Raw genomic sequence first — 13,768 nt, 5'->3', positions numbered from 1 at the left:
TGGGTGAAGAACCTTTTTCTAATACCCAACATAAACCTCCCCTGATACAGCCTCATGCCATTCCCTCAGGCTTTGTCACTGGTCACCAGAGGAAAGAGATCAGTGCCTAACYCTCTGCTTTGCCCCTGTAAAGAAACTGTAGATTCTGATGACCTCTGATGAGTTCTCTCCTCCTTTCTCCAGGCTGAACAGRCTGTGTTACCACAGCTGCTCCTTGTATGGCTTCCCTTCAAGGCCCATCACCACCTTAATTGCCCTAGTTTGGACACTCTCCAATAGCTTTTGGTGCCCAAAGTGCACACAGGATTTGAGGTGAGGCTGCACCAGCACAAAGCGGAGAAGGACAATCCCCTCCCTCCCTTGCCCGGCTGGTGATGCTGTTCCTGATGCCCCCCAGAGCACAGCTGACCTTCCTGACTGCCTGGGCACTGCTGATTTATACTCAATTTGCATCAACCACGACCCCCACGTCCCTTTATACAAGGCTACTCWCTGACTACTTCCCCAGTCTGTCCATATACCCAGCTCTCTAATTTCTCAAGATCTCTCTGCCTTTGAGGGAGTCAGCATCCCATCCCAATTTATTTTTGTTGGCACATTTACTTAGTATACCTTCAAGTCCTGCATCCAAGTCATTTATCATCCATGCTCTGCAGGAACCTCCTGGGCAGTGTGTGCCCGGCTGTCTTCCCAGCAGAGATCAGAATGGCTGGAGCTCCYCATGAACACCAGGGCCCTTGAGAGAGACTCCTGCCAGCTGAATGTAGAAACCTGACTTGCTCTTGCTGACAGGTTGGCCTGTAGCAAACACCCACAGCAGTGTCACCCACATTGCCAGCCCATGAATCTTTACGCATGAGCTCTCGACTCCTTCACCCACCTTTAGGCAGAGCTTGATACATCCCAGTTGCTCTCATATAAAAAGCAGCTCCACCTCCTCATATTGCTGGTCTATCATTCCTAAATAATATGCAGCCATCCAGGACAGCATTTCAGTCACGTGAGCTTTCCCAYGATGCCTGTAACTGCAATGAGGTCATGGCCCTGCGACCTCACACAGCTCTCTAATCATTCCTGTTTATTCCCCATGCTTTCTGTGTAGGTGTACTGGCATTTCGAAAAGTAATCAAGTGTTCAGATTTCCCAGCAAGTGTGCAAGAGGCTCCACCACAGCCACAGACACTCTCAAGGTGTTTTGCCTTCTGGATCATGTCTTGGGAGTCCCATGAGGAATGTTTGTCACTGCTCTGCTCAGCCTGGCTTATTSCCCAGGTAGACGTGATGCCGTGAGCATTGTCTTGTTGGACCCTRTACCCTGAGTTCTTCAGTTTAAAGCCTGCTTCACCACTTTGGCCAGCTGCTGCCAGAGATTCCCTTTCCTCTTCTAGACAGGTAGATGTATATTTGAAATATATTTGAAGGTATGATTCATAGAGTTGGAAGATGGTGTTCTAAATTRGTTGCCAAAAATAGAAAAGAATAGAAGAGGTTTATCTGTCTTTGTCAATGATGCAATATTAACAAACTCAACAGCTTCCCTCAGGGGTACCCTGAGAGTCTATACTGTACTGAGAAGTTGTGCAAAACTGCAAATTTTTCACAGTACTGCTAAGCATACAACAGAGAAAGTTGCCCTGACAGCCAAGGTTCTGTCTCAAGACTTTTTAACAAATGATGGCCTGAGCAGCCAGCTGGACTTAAAGCTAGAATCAGATTTTCAAAATTCAAGAATCTGAAGATTAGTTATGGCATGTTATTGAAAAACATTATTGATGAGATGATRGTCCAGATGTTTCAGAGACTGATTCTACCTTGTCTTTAGTTCAAAGAAAAAAAATCATAGAAAATTTGAACACATGGAATTGTGAAAATGATTCCACCAGGACCAGGTGGTTCCAGAAGTACTTTCACAAAAAAAAAGTAAATGAAAGATAAACTGACAGAGAGCTCTCAGCCAGCTGTGGCAACCTGCATATTTCTCTGCTTCTCTGGCCTGCCTTTGAAGAYGAAGACTTCAGTTATGTTGCTTAATTGTCAATGGTTCATGAACCTTTGACTTGTTATTTCTATGTCAGTGGTCTTTCATGAACCTTTGACTTACTATTAAAAAAAAATGCTTACAAGCTCTTCTGCTACAACTTGATTTTGAAAACAACAGAGAAACAAGGTATAAAATAACTCCTGCTATGGATTCATCCTGTTTTCTGGGTGTTAGGCTCTAGAAGGATACCCAGCTCAATTTTCTCTCTCTTAATAATGGTGTTTCCACTCATCATATTTTTCAGAATGYTATCTTTAATAACCTGGACTCAATCAACCTTGCCTAATCCTTTGCTACTTTACACCAATGGAAAAGGAGAGCATAACGCCCCCAGATCAAAATAGTATTTCTTGTATACATCTACACAGAGTCTGTAGGAGAGTAAATGATAAAATATTGAGGGTCTTGGTTCAAATTTCTTTATAATATTCTTACTTTCTTTTTAACAAGCTTTATAGTGCTTTTGGATTTTAAAGGAAAACTTTTTAGGCAAAAACATACTTCCCAAATTCCACATTGCCTTTTTTTTCATAAGTAGAATCTCTGTGGCAGACACAGCATTCAGTTCTTCCATGGGGAATTTCATAGAATATATAAGAGCATTTCTAMGAAAGGTCTTGACAGCTATGTCATGCATAGAAGCACATAGGTCATTGGCTTCTTCAGTCTCATTTAAAATGTCATATCCCTTAGAAATTTGCAACAGCCTGCTTTGATACTTATTACAAGCCTTTAGGCGCCAGATGGGTCTCTCTTAGGAGGGATGTACTTGCCAATTTTTTACAGAATAGTCTCCATTTCATTAAGTTGGAAACGACCACTCTCCCTCTCCTGGAGACATTATTAATTGACCATGCTCTGGCATGACAGTATATGCACAGAGAAGAGAGCAGAAGCTGCTGARAAGCAAGCACACCTTGTACAAGTAATTCTAACTTAATTCCCTCACAGGAAGTAAAAAAGTTGTGTTTTTCTRTTTTGTACTCACAAATTATATCGTTTTGGAATCGTTTGGTAAGATGGTTATAGTCATTCTACCATAATATTTTTTTTTCTTTCTGTAAGTTGAAGCCCATATAGATTATTTRTCCTCTCTGCTCAAGTGTCTTCTGCCAGAAAGCAGTTGAATGGAGCCATGTTATGGGATATCATTCTGGAGGATAGTATGATAGCATACCAAAGCACACATAAAGCTCTGTTTACCATGCCTGTGGCTTGGAAACAGTTTTTGCCATCAGTTTGAAAAAAGAAAATGCACTGAACCTTTTCACAYCTTAGGATGTTTTAGAAATCCTAGTAAGGGAAAATGATTGCATAATTAAGACCTGGTTTGCTTACCTGGTCATGATTTAATCTTTGTGAAGGTTTTACAGGAGTGATTTTGTCTGTTTCTTTAGTCAGTCTCTAAGCTATGCTTACATTACTGTGAATGCATGTATCTGATTATTCTGCTTCTAAAGATCACTGGTTTACTGTAAATAATTTTCCAGGAATCAAGCTGTACACATTTTATTCGAGACATTGCGAGACAAATCACAAGAGTGTGAATACCAAGCATATTCTTCCAGATGTCAGAGTTCTGACAGTACAGACATTGCAACATTTGCCAGAGCAAAATTGTATTAATGAGCAAAATTGTATAAAATCATTTATTTCAAATCTAACCACTGTATGCCTTATCTTCTGTAGGTCTGTGAAACAATAACAATAATAAAAACTTAATAAAAATTCCTCTTTTCACCTTAGGACAGTGTCACTGTCTCATCTTAACCATCTTAACACCTGAGAGTAACCTGTGGTGCACAGTGCAGTTGTTTATCACCCGCTGAGTGTCCCTGAGCAGCAATCAGCACCTTCCAGACAACTCCCCCAGCTTATATACTGGGCATGGTGTTCTAGGGTATGGAAAATCCCTTTGGCCAGTCCAAGTCAGCTGTCTGGCTGTGCTCTCTCCCAGCTTCTKGTGCATCTGTTTCTTKCCAGAGCCTGGGAAATGGAAAGGTTCTTGACTTAGAATAAACATTGTATACAACTAAAATCTCAATGTGTTGTCAATATTATTGTCATACTAAATCCAAAACACAGCACTGTAGCAGCTGCTAAAAAGAAAATTAATTCTGCCCCAACCAAAACCAGGACAGCCAATCAAACCACATGCTCAAAGATCACAGATTCTTGCATACAAATCCTCCTCAACTTTTCACATGACAAATCTTCTCTGATACAAATTTATGAGACTCTGTTTACATCCTCCCATTTGTAGGAACAGACAAGACTAAAAATAAAGTATATGAGAAGTTAAATTAAATTTTTAAATATGCATAAGAATATCTGATGGCCTGAAGACAGCCTCAGGAAGTCATCAGAGCCCATATTTATCAAAGTACTTAGTGGCTTTGACAGCTTAACTGAAAGAGGGGTGACCTTTTGCCTCATTTTCACAGATCCAATTAATCAGTTGGAATCGATGTGAAAGGAAGATGATCAGAGTTATGTTAAATCTGTATGTACATTGCTTAGACTGTGGTTCTCAAATGGAGGCAAAGTCTATGCCCTAATTTTTGTCTATTAATAATGACCTTTTTTTTTTTTTTTTTCTAAGAATTTGGCACCTGGATCCTTTGTTTTCTTTGGTGAAATATGTGAAATTGTCCATCTTGTTTATAAAATAGAGCTGAGGAGCTGGTTCAAAACGTAGTCTTACAAACTAACAAAAAACATAAAATTCTGTAAATGACAGCATTCTGGTAAATAACAGTGATAAAGTAGCTTTACKTTTTTATTGATATTCACTGTTCTGAAAAAAAAAAACCAAAAAAACAACTATTAAACAGGAAAATGAGAAAGGTTGTTTTTCTTGCCCATAACTTACTTGACTAGGCAAACATCACACAAGACTAACTGGGAAGTTCGGTTCATAAACTGGAGTTTATGATGCTTTATTCACTGATAAAAATTGAATGGTGCCTTGAGATCTCTTGATAAAGGACATGCAGAAAACATCACTCTGCTTAGAGCCAAGATCATGCACAACATGGTATTGTGAGGAGTAGGTGAGGTCCAGAAGAGCAGTGCCTTTAGACTAGTGGCACAGAAGGRAGGAAACAGGCAGAGTTGGCATATAGAGAACGAAAAGACAATTAGTTTCCCATCTTCCATTTTCAGTTATTTAGTCTTATAGGTATTATCTGATAAAAACAAATGTTTGGTTAATTGTCTTGAATACTCCTTTTCTTTACTCATCAGTCAGATGGCTACCAAGTGAAGACAGAGACAACAGACAATGATCCATCCACACTTGAAGGARCTTAGTTGAAGATGCAGAGCAGAAATTTCCAGACAAACTCCTAATAARCACCACACAGATTCAACCTGATGATGTCTTAATGAAACTCAGGTTAGTTTTTTCAACTTGTGGGTAGCAGCTCCTGTGGGAACTGTGAAGTGGAAGCAGGGTTGGAAAAAGTAAGTTGCTGAAAATTTTTCTCGAACCTGGTATTTGAAATTCTTCTCTTCCCTTCAAGATATAACTTTCTCCAATGATTGATTTTTAAAAAAAATCTATTTTCTCTAAAAATCTATAAAGAATGAATTAAGCATTCTTGTCAATGACATTTCCTTCTTATTTTACAGTTCAAGAGGATTGCCAGCCTGATGACAATGGGAAAAGCTGTCTTAAGTCACTAGTACCTCTACAGATTGGTTGACAAGAGATGAAGTAAGCAGCAGGTAAAAGACTGGGTGCTTCATTTATTACACAGTTAGCCTTGAAAGTTTTCTCTAGCCTAGCCAAAAGGTTATCATTTTGTAACTTGCAGTTCTTGTAAAAATATTAAAAAACCCAACATTTTTCTTTTTCTGAAAGACTCTGTGCAACATGTTTGGCCTGTCAGCTAACACTCCTTGGAACTGAAAATATGGCCTTAAGGACAAGGAAGACGCACCTTCCCTTGATTATATTCTGTCTTTGTCATAACAAAACAAGATTTTTACTGTTGAGTTACAAAACAAAGCAGGSTTTGGGGGAGCTGCCTTAGTATATTTTGACAAATCTCTTCTTTCTTGTGCCAGCTAAGGCATCACAATATAAATTAGTTGCTCCAAACGGCTTACTACCGTAATTAACTCTGCTATGCTCTAGGGTCAGAAATAGCTGTTTTATAACTGTTGCAAATCAAAMTGCTCTGCCATCCAAACAGTCACTTGCCAAGAGACCATGACACTTCATCCTTTAGAAGGATATTGCTTGAAAACACCCCCTTTTATTTGTCCCTGTGAGGCTGAATGGGCATCCACTATAAAATCGTGCTGAGGGAAATGGGAGTTGAATCAGCGACGCATTTAACAATGCATAACCTTTATTATTCTGCTCCCARGAGCATTGAATTTGCATGGCTTAGCAAGTTGCAAGCTGTAATGACAGCACTCAGGACTGACATCAGTAGAAGCAATAGAGATCCAGTGAGAAGAGTAGACATAGCCCAGCTGCAGAATTTGCAGAGATATTACAGAGCTGTTCCGCCACTGGGTAATAACCTCTAATTCCTTGGATATTCTGTGTAAGACACCATTATCCTTGCTAAAGCTATTTGCTTTTAGTATAGATATAAGGTGTAACACTATCCAAGGGTTCCAGCCATTATGTTTTCAATACTTTCTATTTTCGCTACTATGCTTTATCTACTTGAGAGGTAACCATGCTGTGTGAAAATGTAACTACACCTGGAACAAAAAAAAATCAYTACCTTTGGCACAGTGGTACAATGTGTAGTAGGTACATTTTTACATGAGCAGATGCATATAGAAAGATAAGGTCTAGCTACAGTTAAATATCTTTAAATCAAGATTTTAAARAAAATTTATTTCATATTGGTGTTCATTAGATGGTGAAATAGTATTTAACATATGGGAAACATACAGCATATGAAATAATAATTTTTTTTCTGGCTCCATTTTAAAGATTTTTAAATTTGTTACAGCAATATGTTCCATGAGAATATTTTGTAATTACTTATTAACTGAACATTTTTGATGTCTCAGGATGATTAGGGTAGGCAGATATGTCTCTGTGCAAGGTATTATTTTCACTTGATCACTGGGCAGGATTGGTGGCACTGCACACTATTTTAAATGTTGGACTAATTTTTGCCAATATTTTCATCTGACACTGAAAATTCATAGGAGCTGATAGAAAAAAATCCTTGTGCTTTGACTGAGAATAATAAAGAAGTTGTGCACCAGGTGATGGTAAATTCAAATACTACATTATTTCAGAAAAAGATTATTATTACCAGTCATATATCAGTTTCTCATGTCTGAACCTTACCAGAATATGGTAATCAGGTAAAAGATCACTAATTGYGTTTGATGGCAGAAAGGAGCTGCTGATTATTAAGGAGAGAAGACAGAGGGGGGAAATAGGAGAAAGAAAATCTGACTGAGTAGCTAGCTGGCATTGGCAGAAAAGCAGTGGGGTGAGCACATGCTGCCAAACAAAATTGTATTCCAAAATACAAATACAAACTCAAGTTATGAGACAAGTGAAGTAAATTATGTTTATTATTCTTACAGCTACCTAGGGTTTGTACTCTTTCAAATGAAGAACAATGTGCATTTTAAATCAAGGACTGACCTTTGAATTTTAATCCAAGTTATTTTGATGGAGTATTGAGAGCAAAAGCAGACTGGTGATTTTGCCAGAAAATGTTAAAAAWTTTCTGTGTAAAAAGAAAGCATAAGGAAATATGTTTATCTTGTAACAGGTGACATATCTCCTTTTACTCTATTAAAACTTCAAGCAAAGAATTCAGATTCTTCTGCTTGGAAATGTGGAGAAAAGAGTCAATGAATTTGGAGTTAGATGATGTACACTACACAGTAAAAATCATCCAATACCTAAGTTAATACAGTTAAATGTTGCATAAATAATTTCAGTGTATCAGCCTCTGGAATACACCCAACTGTTGTTCTTTAGATAAGGCATTTATCACAATGAAAGGGTAATCCAAAGCAAGGTTCCTAAACATGTACACATTGGATTTTCATTGAGTTATTACATTTACAGTAGGTATGCAGTGAGAAACTACATATAGACTAAGAAGTTAGTTCAGGTTACTGGAAAATACTATAATAATTAAGACTTAATAATAAAAAGCATTTTTTAATAAATTATAGTGGGTTGAAATGTAATTGTAAAGCTTTGTGGATATTGGGCTGAATTTAAAATAATGTGTACTGGAAATTTAATGACTCCTGACTTTTGAACAGGGCTGCACTAATTAATCAATTGGTAATTACAGCTGTGATTAACAGCTGTGATCATGACTGGTAACAAGTATTGATTAATTCCCCAATAATTCTGGCACAGTTTAGAATAAGAAGCACTTTGCAGGATGCAGGAAGCATGATTAACAAAAGCAATAATAAAAACACTTCACTCTCATTACAGRGCTGTCTTGGGGGAACAAGATTTGTGAAAGTGGGAAGCCTAGGTAGATTCATGAAGGCAAAGCATCCAAAGATTGCCTTCATGAAAGAGAATTATTGGGAAAAGTGGGTACATTTTTTCTAAATGGTAAATTTGCTCCAGACTCATAGTCATTATGTTCTCACTGCTAAAGTCTTTTTTTCATAACAATAGTGTGTTCATTTTAAACTGGACTCAGAAACTCTTTTTATTCTCATAGAAGATAACATTTACACACTTTCCAAAGTGACATGTGAATAGAGGCTCATTTTCTACTCCTAAAAAGATCTACTAATGATGGGCACATGGAGATGAGATATGCATCTGCTAACCAAAGATGATAATTTCAATTTGTAACAATATCTTCAATATTATTTCCTTTGTTCCACAGCAGAACTGAAAAGCAAGCTTGTGAGAATGTTTGTAAAAAAGCAGGATTATGCTAACATATCTACTCAGAACCACAGTCTTAGTTTTATATTGTCAAAAATAGGTAGATATGTATGTTATCTACTGGCTAAGACATTGGCATATACAGCAGGAAGCCAAGACTCCACTTCATTCACAGCTGGTTGAAAGATTTTTCCCTAAGACCTCTGTGAGCCAAGTGCAAAATGGACTTGCAACTGGATATCTGCAGTAGAAATAGAAAATCTTCTAGTTACTAAACAAACAAACCAAAAAAACCCAACTCCCACAAGCAAACGAAGCAACAAGGAGAAAATTGCCATTAATATTGAGAAGGATGTAGATGAAAAGAAAATTTTACAACTGGAAAATTTGCATCAACTTCTTTTCTAGTAGTTCTATCTCTCTTGTCATTGCTCTATTTTATTTTAATTATTCAAATAGTGTTTATTTGCCTACATGATGTATTGTGTACCACACAGAAGATATATCAAGTTCAAATGCCTTCCACCTTTGCTCCAATAGAGATTCAGAGGACAAACCTGGCTCTTCCCAAGAAGKTGACTGAAGGAAAACAGATAGTATGCACATGCAAAAGAGGATGCACTTTCTCGGTGGAACTAAGCTGATTAAAACTCTKCTAGAAAGAGAACAGGTAATTTCATATAGAATTTTCATATGTTGTCTTTTTCTAGTACCACAAAAGTCTGTGTATTTGCGTTTGCTATCTTAATTGAGGGCAATTAAAGCCACAAAATACACTTAGTTCTTTAGCAAGTGTGTAACTTTACTTATGAGTTGTATTTGAACATAGTTTGTTTTGCCCACAGGTAGCAGGGGGCTGTAATAGTTTTCTGTATTGTTATGATAAGTAGGCAAGACATTGAAAGAAAACTTTTCTTCCATATGCTGGTTTGAACCAAAATGGGCACCAAATGTTTTGTRTTTTGCTCTCATGATGATCTGCAATGTAAGAAGAATCAATGTGAAGAAAGATAGAGAACACACCAAATCCTTCAAAGGCAGCAAATATAAGCAGCTGTGGAAACATGAAAGGCAAGAGACCTGCACACATATGGCAGGATCTACCTTTAAGAAACTGCAGGATTTGTGGTGGATTATCTCGTGTATATTTCTTTGCTAACCAAAAGAGAAATTATGTGAATATTTTCTTCCCAGAACATAGTCTATCTCAAAGGAAAAAGCTATTTACCATTCTTAAAAACAGCTTCCCATTTGTGTCTCAGCAGATAAAATTGAAAGTTGCTCATACTTGAGGAATATTTCTAAATACTGAAATATATGGATGTGTTTCATGCATTAAATTTTCTACTTAAAGAAGTATCAGAAAAAAAATATATAACTATAAAGGTAGGGGGAGTGGTTTGTAATGCTTTTAAACTATATAGGGATGATGATCATTAAACTTAGTTCCTTATTCTACCTACAGTGTGCCTACATGCTGTCTGTGACTTTTCTTACAGTAAAAAAAAMCCAAACCCTTAGAATAATTAAACTTGAGAACTAAATAGTAAAAGAGAAACCATGAGGGATGTCATGGAAGATGTTATACAACAAAGCATAGCTACTTTCTAAAGCTAGCGGTTTATTAATAGGAATGAGATAACCACAAAAATATCTGCTACAAAGCAAGGCAGGTTTGCAGGCATCTCTTAACTGAGGAAACTGCACTGTGGTTCATTGTCAATTAGAAGCCTGTAGGGAGCATTCCTGAAAAGATCTCATCAGCTTTCAGTAGATAGCACTAGAGGTAAGAGTTTAATAAGAATTCATTTAATTTTTCTGTTKCTGTTCAACAAAACCTTCTAATTACCTCACAACCATGCAGTTAAAATACATCAGMAATAATAAAACTTCTCAGAGTAATACATAATTAAAATAGCCAATCAAATTTAGAAAGAATGCCTTCTGGTTTCCTGAAAAAGCAGATGAATCTATGAACCTTCTGCAAAGTTCTTTAATGGCTGTGATAATGACATATGTTCCACTCAATTGATTCCTTTTTRACTCTATGGACATTGAAGGTGTTTACTTTCCATGAAGATGACACCAAGCTTAGTGGTGCAGTTGACATACTTGAGGCATGGGGATGCCATCCAGAGGAATCTGAACAAGATGAAGAAGTGGGACCATGGGAATGTCATGAAGTTTATCAAGACAAAATGCAAGTGTTGCAAGGTCAGTGTAACCCTCCATTCCCTCAATACAGGCTGGGGAATGAACAGATCAAGAGCAGTCTGGCTGAGAAGGATTGGGGATGTTGGTGGATGAGAGGCTGGACATGACCTGGCCATGTGCACTTGCAGGCCAGAAAGCTAAATGTGGCCAGCAGGTTGAGGGAGGGGATTCTGCCTCTCTGCTCTGCTCTGCTCTGCTCTGCTCTGGAGAGATCCCACCTGGAGTGTTACATCCAGCTCTGGGATCCCCAATAGAAGAAGAGCCTGGACCTACTGGAGCAGTCCAGAAGACCCCCATGAAGATTGTCAGAGTGCTGGAGAACCTCTCTTACAAAGACAGACTGAGAGAGTTGGGGTTGTTCAGCCTGGAGAAGAGAAGGCTCTGGGGAGACTTTGTTGCAGTTATTCAGCACTTAAAGAGGCTCTATAAGAAAAATGGGAAAAACTTTTTAGCAGGACTTATTGCAATAGGACAAGGAGTAATGGTTTTAAATTCAAAGAGAAAAGATTTGGTTTAGATATGTTCTACAACAAGGCTGGTGAAACATGGACACAGATACCTGGCTCAGAGAGGTGGTGGATGTCCCATCTCTGGGAGCATTCAATATCAGGCTGKACAGGGCTCTGAGCAATCTGATCTACTTGAAGATGTCCGTGTTCATTGCAGAGGGAGTGGACCAGAGGACTTTTAAAGGTACCTTCCAACCCCAAATATTCTACAATCCTATGATGCTATGATAAGTTATTTTAGTCTCTGACTAGAACTTGTAGAAATATAAAAACACCATCTGTTTAGCTGGAAAGTATATGGGTTATAGCAAAAAACAGGCAAGGAGGAAAAAATCTCCCTGCTTTGAAATTTTTGGCCAAAAATTTGGAATTGAAGCACCTGACTTCAGTGCAATGAACCTTAACAGTTAYGGAAATGCACCTTTCTAATATACAGGTGTCTGTATTCTAAATTTCTTTTTCTTTTTCTGTTCYCAGTGTAAAATGACTAAGTGAGCAGCAAGGGGGCTGCCCCTCAAGGGAAGATAAGTTGACAGCAAGGCAGCACAGGGATCTCTCTGAGAAGGGCTTCATCCCATGGGGTCCAGAGTCAAGCCAGAGAGTCAAGAAAGCAGGATCAGGACTGGTAAGGTATAAGGAAGGCATGGCACACCCATGGTGCAGCTCAGTCAGGGGCCAGGGCACAAGCTCAGGTGCAGCTCTGGAGCCAAACGGCGTAGGGTGCACACATGGAGGCTCAAAGTGGGGCATCTCTCAGGTTTTTTTTCTTACAGTTTAGCTGCTTTCACGGAAACCTGGCTCAAGGTAAACTATAGCAGGACAGACCCCAAGGACCGTGATGATAGAGGGGAGAAGTTGCACTAGAAGACTGAAAATAGGTTGAATAGGGGCTGGTGTCTCGGTTTTGAGACAATGTTTTCAGAGAGAAACCGTTACAGGGAAACATTTCCTCTGAAATGAAAATAAATTTGATAATTTTTTCCCCACCAACAAGAAATAGATGCTGGGCAAAAAAGGTGAAGAGAAAAAAAGGTAGTTTTATTAACAAAAACATAGTGTCCACAGGACACAGATAAAGAGTAACAGTTAGATCAGAAGGATACAGATAAAAAGTAACCGTCAGATATTCAAACAAAAAAAAAAAAAAACTCGCCACGCGGCAAGGCAGCGACTCCGCCCCCCCGGGGAAAAAAAGAAACAAAATGAAAACCCACGTGGCTGTTTTTGTAACAGTGGCAAAAAGAAAAAAAAAACAACCGAAAGAAAAGAACGGTACCACAGTCCCCGCTTCTCAGTGGATGAATCAGAGAGCTCAGCGTGCCTCYGCTGCCAGCCCGGTCCGCCCCGGAATCCCGGACGAGATGGAGCCGTGAAGCCCCTCCCTCGGCGGGACCGCCCCAGGAACAGGACCACAGGAGATGTAGAGGGGATGTCCGAGGAAAAGCCGCTGAAGCTGACAAACTGAGCTAGCTGAAACTGCGACACTGTAACTGTGCTCCACGAAGCAAGCGAGAGACCCCCCCGGCGAGAAGCAGAGCGAGAGAGATGAGCTCGAGCAGCCAGATCGCGTGGCAGCCCCGGCCGTAAACTGTCAGCTCCGTGTTCCCAGCAGCTCCTGCTCCTTCTTCTGGGTTACATTTTAAAGATACAAACATCTTTTTGGGCGTATATGGCAACGGAAAAGGAATACAGAACAAAACTGGCACCAAAAAATCAACCCAAGACAGCTGGTCAGGGCACTGTGTTGGTGCAGCCGGTGCTTTGGTATCTCAAATGTGTGTCAAAATGTAGTTTGAATACTTAAAAAGGTGGGCAATAAACCTAAATCAGCAACTTCCTATRCTTCATCCATATATTTATCCCTGGAAGTAAGGGAAAATCAAATGAGGTCCTGTGACTTTTATTTCTGTAATAAATTTAAGAATTACTTTAGATTCACCTAAGTTCCCATTTAAATTCTTTGGTGGCTTTTTATAGTCTTCTTTCATGCGTGAGCAGTTAGATAGAGATATATGTCAGTGTTTAATTCTCCCTGTGACTAAATGATTATAATATAACTCATTCTCCATGATACAGTAGTGTGTCCTACTGAATCTGCCAAGCAAAATGCATGTCTGCAGAGAAAGATTAAAGCTGCAGAGTTGT

The sequence above is a fragment of the Malurus melanocephalus genome, unplaced genomic scaffold (genome assembly GCF_030028575.1).
Source record: "Malurus melanocephalus ecotype Western Australia unplaced genomic scaffold, MMel_1.1 scaffold_2, whole genome shotgun sequence".
NCBI lineage: Eukaryota > Metazoa > Chordata > Aves > Passeriformes > Maluridae > Malurus > Malurus melanocephalus.
This window is presented reverse-complemented; position numbering follows the sequence as displayed.